Here is a 10,854-nt window from a genome sequence, read left to right as displayed (position 1 = left end):
TTGAGTAGCTTTAAAGTACTGTAAACTGCCTGCTTACACAAAAAATGTAGAAACGGTTTTGGTATTTTGGTGAAATTTTTTTATGGCAAGGTTGACATTTGCATGGAATTGCTCATCTGTATATTTTTGAAAAGTCTATCACAAAAAACTATTATTAAAAGGGTTTTTAATATGATATTAAGGTATTATATAACACTAAAAAAATATTTTTAAGTGCCAACTTTAGGTGATAGGTGGATTTTTTCATATAAGAATAAGAACCCTTATAAAAACAAATAGGGACGTCACTGCGGCGCAATGGGTAGCACTGTCACCTCACAGCAAGAAGGTTGCTGGTTCGGGTCCCGGCTGGGTCAGTTGGCATTTCTGTGTGGAGTTTGCATGTTCTCCCTGTGTTCGCATGGGTTTCCTTCAGGTGCTCCGTTTTCCCCCACAGTCCAAAGACATGCAGTATAGGTGAATTGAATAAACTAAATTGGCCGTAGTGTATGTGTGTGAATGCAAGAGTGTATAGGTGTTTCCCGGTGTTGTGTTGCAGCTGGAATGCATCCACTGCCTAAAACATGCGCCATAAGTTGGCTGTTCATTCCACTGTGACGACCCCTCACTAAAGGGACTAAGCTAAAAAGAAAATGAATGAAAGAATAAAAGTTTAATAATAGTTGAATAAGTCAGGAGTTGTGATGCAGCTTATTTAAACAAATGATCAGGTACAGAATCAGAAATTTGATTTTAACCAGCTGCAAGCAAGGATAAAGAAAATGAATGCTAATAAAACTGAAATTTTATAAATGATAAAACAAAGACCAAAAGGATGATAACAAAACATTCTACAACAACTAAACATTAACAACAAAAAGAAACGCTAAAATAAATAATCTACTTGGCGAAACTGCGAAATGATCATTCGTTAGAAAATGGCGGCCTCTGGTGGTTCGTGAAGCTAAAAAGCTCGTAAACTCTGGGTGTAAAGTCTATCAATCTTGCTACTGGAATATTGGCTGTTTTGTACGCAAAAATCCTCAAGTTTTGATCGGATAGAGAGTTTTTGTTAAAAGCAATATTTCTATTTTTATACATTTCACAGACCCTGGCTGGAGTCTGGGTCTGCATTGATGTATTTTCCAGATCATTGGTTTGGAAGACGAGCCATCATTCAAGTCCCAATGCTCTTGTGGATTTCAGCATGTCCTCCAGGAACGTTCTGTATTTATCTCCATCAGATTGTTTTTTTCATCCTTATGAGTTTTCCAGTCACCATAGCAGAGAACCTATCAATTTAGCCGTAGTTCTGTGTCTGAAAAGGTCCTTTGGATACCAAAGGTCAGAGGACAATGGTCAGACTGGTTCAAGCAAATAGAAAGTAAATTATATAAAGCCAATTTATAAATAGATAAAAGAAAATAATAATGTATAAATAAAAACAATGCCACACCATTCTGGTGCCATTCCTGTTAACTAAAAACAGCAAACTGAAGGTAAAAGAACATGCATAGCTAAAACGGGACAACTGAAGACCTGAAAAAGGCTGCCCGGTCAAACATTACTGCTGCAGTAAGTGAATGGTAAGGTAAGAATTTGGCATAAAAATGAAAGCATTATGCCTTTATGCCTTGTTTAGGCTGCTGGTGATAGGGGTATTGTTATGACATACTTTGTCCCTCTTAGTACTGAAAAAAAATTATTCAAAGATAATTCCTTGGATTTCCCTGCTGAAAAATCCAGCTTAAACCAGCCTAGGCTGGTTGGCTGGTTTTAGCTGGTCAACCAGGCTGGTTTTAGAGGGGTTTTGGCCACTTCCAGGCTGGTTTCCAGCCATTTCCAGCCTGGTCTTAGCTGGTTAGGCTGGGAGATGACCAGCTAAAACCAGCTTGACCAGCCTAGCAGGCTGGGAGCCCAGCCAAAACCAGCTATGTCCAGCTTAAACCAGCCTGGTCAAGCTGGTTTTTGCTGGATTTAGCTGGTCATTTTCCAGCCTGACCAGCTAAGACCAGGCTGGAAATGGCTGGAAACCAGCCTGGAAGTGGCCAAAACCCCTCTAAAACCAGCCTGGTCGACCAGCTAAAACCAGCCAACCAGCCTAGGCTGGTTTAAGCTGGATTTTTTAGCAGGGTAAATTTTTTTTTCACGTTATGTGGTTGTAAACAATTTATTTGGGCTGAATTTAAACACAAATTAAGTTTAACATTTTAAAATTTAATTTGTTTAAATTCAACGTAAATAAATTGTTTGCAACAGTTCTGCATGCAACACTTTTTCAGATGCACTGTTTGGATGTCACTATAATCAGACTAAGTATTGTTGCTGATCCTGTCCATTCCTTTAAAGGGATATATATATATATATATATATATATATATATATATATATATATATATATATATATATATATATATATATATATATATATATATATATATATATATATAAATCATTATCTACTAACCCTTAAGTGGTTCTAAATGCTTATGAATATCCAACAATCTTCAGTATAGCTTTCTGTGTGCTCAACAAAAAAAACCCAAGGAAGTTTGGAGAAAGTGAAGGGTGAGTAATGATGACAGAGCTTTACATTTTTGGGTGAACTATCCCTTTAAGGCCACAATGTGATGTGGTGAAACCAGCACCTGCCATAAATTATTGTAAATATATTATTTATTATTAATGTTCTATCCATAAATGTTGATTGTTAAATGTTCAGTTTTTTTCTGATTTATTTATTTTATAGGGAGAGAGAGAGAGAGAGAGAGAGAGAGAGAGAGAGAGAGAGAGAGAGAGAGAGAGAGAAAGCGTGCATGCATGCGGGTGTGCGTGCGTGCGTGCATGTGTGAAAAAGCCAAAGTGTGCGTGTGTGTGCGTGCGTGCATTTGTGTATAATTCTGGTGTCCTCTGGAAGAACTACCATAACGTGCGTTGCATTCAAGTTCCTCTTTGTTCAGCTTGATATTTATCTCAGCTCCCTTTTAATGACTTGTTCACTAAGTTTAATCTCCTCCATGCAATGTTACATAACCTGGGTTTTACTGACATCAGAGTGTAAATGGGGTAATCACCAACAAATAAAAGATTAAGACTACTAGGTCACAGAAATATACAGAATATTTTTCAGAAAACATATTTTTAAACTGCGATAATATGATGGCACTTAATATATGCAGATTATTTATGATAGATTAAAAGTCAATCTCTATTTTTTAAGAGTCTAATAAGGCATAAAAGCATTCCAACTCGATCTTTAAGATCTCAAAACTCAGGGCTTCTGGTAGTACCCAGCATAGCAAAGTCTACTAAAGGAGGTCAAGCCTTCTCATTTGTGGCTCCTAAACTCTGGAATAGCCTTCCTGATAATGTTCAAGGCTTGGACACTCTCTCAGTTCAATAAAAACAAAAAACAAAAAAAAATGTTTTTAGTAAATGTGCAGTTCTCCAGGATGGACGTCCAGTGTTTCCCAGCCTCCGGCACTTAGACTGCAGCTCCGCACAAGAAGTTTGGCCAGAGGAGAAATGGTCATGCCCAACTGATCCTGGTTTCTCTTTAGTTTTTAAATTTTTTTTTTTCACTTTCGCCAATTGGTGAAGTTTTGTTCCTCTTCACTGGCTTGGTTTGTTTGGGATATGTGGAGTTGCGCATCATTGGATTTGCTCTTCAGTGTTTGGACTTCCAGCAGTGCTAAGCTAAACTTTAACTCTGAAAACTGGACTTACACAGTTTCAATTTACTATAATCTTCTATGTTAAGCTGCTTTGAAACAATCTACATTGTAAAAGCTCTGAAGAAATAAAGACGAATTTAATTAAATTAAATTAAATAAAGCGAACGAGACAAGATATTTCCCGTCTTGCAGCATGGAAATGTTAATGTTTAACTTGTATTGATTTTCATTTCGTGCTTTATTTTGTCTTGCAGAGAAAAAAATCCATAATTGTTAATCATGTATAAAAAGTCAATCGATTGACGTGTTTTATTACACACATTTGTTCAGTGTTAATCATTGCTAGCACCTGTTTACCTCTGTTATCTTTTTATCGTGTATTTTTAGCACATTGTTAAAATCTTTTCTATATAATAATATCTTTTATAACTTTGGTAAAAACATAACCTATTAGGTATTAATAAACCAACATTGTTTTTCTTTCTCTGATAATGGAGCGTGAAAGTGGTAAACCAATAAATGACTCACATGATTCCACTTTCTACTGTAAGTTCATTCACTCTGGACATCCCCTTTTCTTTAAGCTGGAAATATTACTTCTGATTGACTTGTCACGCTGAAAAGGGATCAACAAATGGTGCAAGACTTACAAACTTAAGCCTTGTGAAGAAAACCCCTGACTCTGGGGCAGACACCTCTTTTTTGCAATTTCGGCAGACATTTGAGAAAAGAGGAAATTGCTTTTCTTGCGTGTGGAAAAAGATTCAGTCACACTGATGAGCTCACACACCCTCACAGTTGTTGATGCAGCACTGGTTAGCCATGTGATATTACCAAGACAAGAGACGGTTTAGACATGAACAACGACTAAAAATGCCAAAAAAATTGAGTGATGAGAGGTAAATAATTAATAACTCTTCCTCCCTATTTGTTTTCCTATTTGTCTACTTTAAATAGATCCTATTCACATGAATGATTAACATTTAAAGGAAACAAGAAGCGAGGCTGCGCAAAAAAAAAAAGGATATGACAGTCAAAAAGAAATGGCAAGTGAGAAGTTCTTATGTAATAAAGTCACAGGAGACTAGCCTTTCATCAAAATTGGTTAAAGGTTCCCCTTCCAAAATGGCTCCCATGTTTTGTTTTGACAGTTGTTTTGATAGTGTGCTGAATAAAAACCAGCAGTAGAGTGTGTAGCTTACTCACAAGCTTCATTTGAATTAGTGACAGATGAAAAAAAAAGTGCTTTCACACCTGACCAGTTAACCCTGACTCATTCATAATGCTGGATTATCGCAGTAGGAATTATCTTGCTTCACATTTCGCATTGACTGTAATTTATATGATCAACTGTTAAGTATGGATATTTAGTTGCTGTGCAAACCTAACCCCTGGGTTAACATCTTATTTGTATATTTGCTGTTATTAATTGAATAGACGCAGCATGGGAATGGTTTACATGACGGTTTTAGCATTGCAAATCTCAATATTCCATATGTCTCGCTGCTATCAATTTTTTTCCTGATGAGTGGACGTTTCGAACTGTAATTGTAGGAATCAAAATGTCTTTTTATCGTTCCAATTAACTAATTTTCTATCACTATTTCATATTTCCCCCACAAAAACTGAACGTGTGATGTGTAATGAGCTGTGTTTTCATTACTGTCCATGATATGAGAATGTGAGGTATTTAGCTGAAACTCACACTGCAATAGATGTTTAGCACCACAATGTGAGGTTTGAGTCAGTGTGTATGGGAGGTGAATTGAAAAATAATTGAGCATTACATGAAATTTGATGCCTTTTTTCTAGAATATTTACTTTTGGTGGAGTTTAAGAAAAAGTAATTAATAATAATTAATCACATAAGGAAAGATAATTAATAATCGCATACATACATGAATATAAAACACATTGAACTGAACTGAGCTAATCTAAACTGAACTGAAACTCTGAAAACTGAACTACACTTTCAATTCACTATAATCTCCTTTTTGAAGCTGCTTTGACATAATCTAAATTGTAAAGGCGCTATACAAATAAAGATGAATTGAATTAAACAACATTGACAAACACATTCCCTTAATAAAGTCCACTCACTCCAGAACCATTAATTGGAACCAATATATAATATTTTTTTAAATGAATATTCCTATTACCCATATTTTATATTGATTTACTGACATATTTCCAGTGGAAACAGATTATTGAATAGAGTGTTTATATATATATATATATATATATATATATATATATATATATATATATATATATATATATATATATATATATATATATATATATATATATATATATATACATATTTTAGAGTGATTATTTTAGTACTCCTCCTTGTCAACTTATACTCACAGCAAGTTTAGGATCGAGTGGACGGATGGTTAACTCAAAATTGAACATTTCCACAAAATTTGCTCACACTCCAGTGCTTCTAAACTCTTACTATCTCTATTCAGTTCAACACAAAACAAGATTTTTTTGAAGTATGCTAGATCATCTATAGTAGAAACAAAAATACTTATGGACTGTTTTTCCCCTGGCATTCTTCAGAATATCTTCCTTTTGTGTTCAACAGAAAAAAGACTCAAACAGGTCTGGAATAAGTGAAGGAGGAGAAGTGATGACATCATTTTTATTTTTGGGAGAACTTTCAGCAGTGAAAATTAAACCACACTGAACTGAACTAAACTGAACTTCAACTTTGAAAACTGGACTGACACAGTTTCAATCTACTAGAACTTCTATGTTAAGCTGCTTCAGTCTACAGAATCTACATGGTTAAGGTGCTAAATAAATGAACATGGATTGAACTGAACTATCAGTTTTAGGATATTCTGCCCCTGCTATTAAACTGACATCTTTGAAGAAGGAATGACATTTCATATTTTGCATTATCTTGGGCTTATTAACTTTAATGTACGATAACTACACTGTAAAAAAAATCCTTGTTGCCTTAAATTTTTAAGCTGAATCAAACTAACCGTATGAGTCCATAGAACTTATATTATGTTACACTGATTTAAAAGAGCTTGTGTAACTTATAAAATTGAGCTAGAACATGATGAACTTAGTTTGAAGAATGAAGTTACAGTGAACTAAAACATGTTGTAATGACTACACTGTAAAAAATTTGACCTTAAATTCACAGTAAATTACTGGCTAATAATTGCATTACTTTCACAGTAAATTACTGTATGTAAATTCACAGTAAATTATTGTGAGGTAGTTCACAGTAATTTACTGTGGTTTTGTCACATTAAATTATTGTGAAATTACAACCATATATTGTAACTTTACAGTAGATAATAAAGTCTGTTACTGTGATTTCACAGTATTATCTTGTAGAATTAACTATATTTTACTGTGAATTTGCAAAACGATTACTGTGATTTAGCAGTAGGTTGCAGTTTAAATACCTGATTTAACTGTAAAGTTAAAGTTATATCCCGGATTACTGTAATTTAACAGTTTGGTGCTGTAAAATTTCAAAGCAATTTTAGGTCACACAAAAATGAAAATTCTATCTTGATTTACTCACCCTCAGGTTGTTCCAGCTCTGTTAAAAATGATTTTTTTTGTTAAACACAGGAATAAAAATATCAAATATTCCTCTTTGTGTCCAAACAACCTGAGGATGTGTAAATGACGACAGAATCTTCATTTTTGGGTGATCTGAGAAGACTCTAAAATCAAAATAAAAACAAACACACATACATTTTACAGATTTATTTAACAGCTTAATGACATCTGTGTAAACATTTCAGAAAACTTTCAAAAGGTGAAGGTGAAGCCTCAAAAAATCCTATAAGAACATATTAATAAAAAAAATCTGACATCATATGTAGCATAAAAAGCAGTGCTTCAGAGTGCGCGCTCTCTCTCTCTCTCTCTCTCATATATATATATATATATATATATATATATATATATATATATATATATATATATATATATATATATATATATATATACACACATGAGAGAGAGAGAGACAAAACTTCTTGCTAAATTAGGCAGTCGTCTATTCAAGGTCAATCATTTTCCTGATAATTTTACACACTTGCTGGTTGATGTGTCTTCTCTGCTTCTTTGACTTTGTCTGTCTTCCATCTCCAAACTGGTGCCCAAAAAGCACCTATAAGCAAAAGGGCAGACAAACAGTTAGCTTCATACAACACTACTGGGACACTACTGCTGCACTACAGAGCAAAATTACTGTTAGCTCAGTTTGAACATGCTGACAATACTGTAGCTCAGTCAAACTGCAATTATTTAAACAAAAAACATCTGAAAAACATTTCCATCACAAACACACATTCAAGAACAGTCCAACAACAAATAGTGGTTTTAATGACCTAGGCCGAGCATTTTAAAACAGTTGATTTGATTTACATCTTCTGTTTACAGATCTAATGCTGGGTTCACACTTATTGCAAAGTGAACACATGCATCACAGTTCTTGCTCTTGAATACTAGCAGGATGTTTCTTGCATCAAGCTAATTTTTCATGATTTAAATATTAGGAAAATTTTGCAAAAAAAACTTGATTGAAGTGATACAGCACTTGTGTTGCATTCATTTCAATCAAGTTTTTTTGTAAATATTCCAAATATTCTTTCACATGTTTTGAGTTTCACTTAATTTGTGCTTCCCAGTAAAAATTTCCCACTATTTATGCATTTGCAATGACTTGTATGTAATCCACTCACCTGAAAAGGTAACTTCACATATGGTATAAGAGCCCCATCCTTTTAAAGACAGCTTCCCCTCTGGTCTCCAGCACAGACAAACAAATTGTGTCTGCAACACAGCCCTTTATAACAAGGGGACAAGGGGAGTCATGACTTGTGCTCCTATACATTCCTTGTTTAACCCCCCCAAAACAAGCCCTCAGTTACAATATTTATTGTAGACATTACCTTAAATTCCAGAGTGCAAAAGGCATCTTCAGCATACTTCAGTTTCAGACCAGATCCAAAGTCAGTTGTGAAATCCAGGTGAGGTCCCATGACCACTCAACCCTCCAAGGAATAAGACTAAAAGGGGGAAAGAAGGACTAAATTAGAGGTGTTTGTGAATAATTAAATTTGTTTGTAGAAACAAAGTTGACATTCCATGCTCTGCCTATTAAAAACCAAGCAAACAAACACACATGCCCAGTAAAATTGCTAATAAAAATAAAAACTATAGTTTAAAAAAATCTTTGTCTAATATTTACTACTACTGGAGGTACTGGTGGAACTTCTGGAAGAAGAAAAAGAGTTTGTACAAGAAACTGCTCACAACAAATCTGTGAAAAACCTGACATTTAAAAATCTAATAAAAATGAGGAAGGCATCAACATTACCTTTAATAATGAAGCGATGGTTGATTAGTAGCATCAGTGTTTCAACATCAATGGCTGTGGCTGCAAAAAAATATTAATATAATAAGAGTAGAATAAGACTCAACCTAACACACGCACACACATACTATATATATATATATAGGTTTAGATTGTGTTAATGAATTTAGGTTATATTTGTGTGCACAGAATTTACACTCACCTCACACTTCAGCTATTATCAGGTACACCTGAACACCAAAAAACAAAATCTACAGTTAGTGACACTATACAATTAGTTCTCATTAGTAAATGTTAGCAATGCATTAACACCAGTGAGAAATATACAATATGTACTGTGTTAGTGTTAGTTTAAAAGAATACAACTGAATTGTATTATAAGCCTCATTTAATAAAACAGTTAAGACTTGTTTCATAATGAGTTTAGTTTATTTAACTAACTTAACGTTAACGTTACAGTGAACAAAATTAACGTACATGATGGTGACTAACTGTTAACCGTAACGTTAACTTAAGTGAAGGTCAGAGCTTACCTTAACTTTAGTCATTTCACCTTTACTTCAGTCTTGTACTGAAACAGAAAATGCAGTTAACAAGAAGTTAATTAAAGAAAATTCCCTTTCTTTTATCAGGAACTAACGTTAACGTTATGCTAATACCTCAGAAAACACTACAATCACCATCTGGCGTCGTTAATTTCTTGTTTAAAAAAAGGCGCGCTTAAACCCTGTACGTGCGAGTACAACTAAAGTACTCGGTAAATTCCTGTTAAATGACATGCACTATACAGAAATACACATACAACACTCATTTAACGGACAAAGGTCATATTTTAACACTTACCGAGGATGAATTCGTTTGGTGAAGAGACGAGGTAAGCGTTGTCTGTGGTGATGGCGCTTGTTTGCGGTCGAGTCGAGTCAGTTCTGTTAAATGAATCGGCTCCTTTAAGTGAACAGTAAAGAGTCGAATTCGGCTCCTTTAAGTGAATAGTAAAGAGTCGAATTCGCCTGAAAACGATTCCATTTTGTATAATATTGTAAGACGCAAACATATAATTCATTAATATTTCATCATATTGCTTGGTTCGTGTACTTACTGCTTGTACACGAATTGCTTGTTGATGACTATGAGCTCATGAACACGTCTGATAAAATATCTGAATCTGATTCAATGTCACACGAGTCCTGAACCGAAGCAGTGCAAAAGTAATATATTGATTGAAATATAAAGTTAATTATTTTCTTCGCCATTCAAAATATTACATATCTCTGACTTTAACAATAAGAATAAAGTTCGTTTGGAGTGTATTGAGAATTATTATTTTTTCCTCCCAGGATTCATTTCGCACCAAGCTGCATCAAGCTGTAATGGTGGATGAGAAGGCACATAATATTATAAATATTGCTTGTAATATGTAATGAAATAAAGTTTTAATACTTTTTCATGCGAGAATGTAGTTCTTCAAAACTCAAATCTGTGGATTGTTAGTAAAGATTGTGTGTAATTTTAAGTGTGTTTTGCCGGTAGCGGAGATCTATGACCTCCAGGCGGTAACGGCGCTCATTACTCATGTATCCGCGGAGATCTGGCTAGACATTGGGATAATTGCCCCGTCTTCGATGGCTCTATATGCGTCCGAAAATTAAGTTTTAACTGTTTTTCATGCTAGAATGTAGTTGTTTAAAACTCTAATCTGTGGTTTATATATATATATATATATATATATATATATATATATATATATATATATATATATATATATATTTATATGTATATATATATATATATATATATATATATATATATATATATAATTCTGAGATTAGTGACCTCCAG

General features: G+C 34.1%; 1 long non-coding RNA gene across 1 annotated transcript; it reads right to left on the bottom strand.

Moving 5' to 3' along the window:
- Positions 1 to 7,677: 7,677 nt before the first annotated feature.
- LOC137496171 (uncharacterized) lies at positions 7,678 to 9,946 on the bottom strand. Its single transcript, XR_015495771.1, has 7 exons — positions 9,859 to 9,946; positions 9,549 to 9,586; positions 9,218 to 9,245; positions 9,019 to 9,078; positions 8,591 to 8,707; positions 8,381 to 8,484; positions 7,678 to 7,806 (listed from the first exon to the last, which is right to left on the bottom strand). It is a non-coding gene; the product is annotated as an uncharacterized LOC137496171 (long non-coding RNA).
- Positions 9,947 to 10,854: the final 908 nt, after the last annotated feature.

This window comes from Danio rerio, chromosome 7 (assembly GCF_052040795.2).
Source record: "Danio rerio strain M-AB ecotype USA chromosome 7, GRCz13ab, whole genome shotgun sequence".
NCBI classification, from domain to species: domain Eukaryota; kingdom Metazoa; phylum Chordata; class Actinopteri; order Cypriniformes; family Danionidae; genus Danio; species Danio rerio.
Note: the sequence above shows the minus strand (reverse complement) of the source record. Positions and strands in the feature narration are given on the sequence as shown.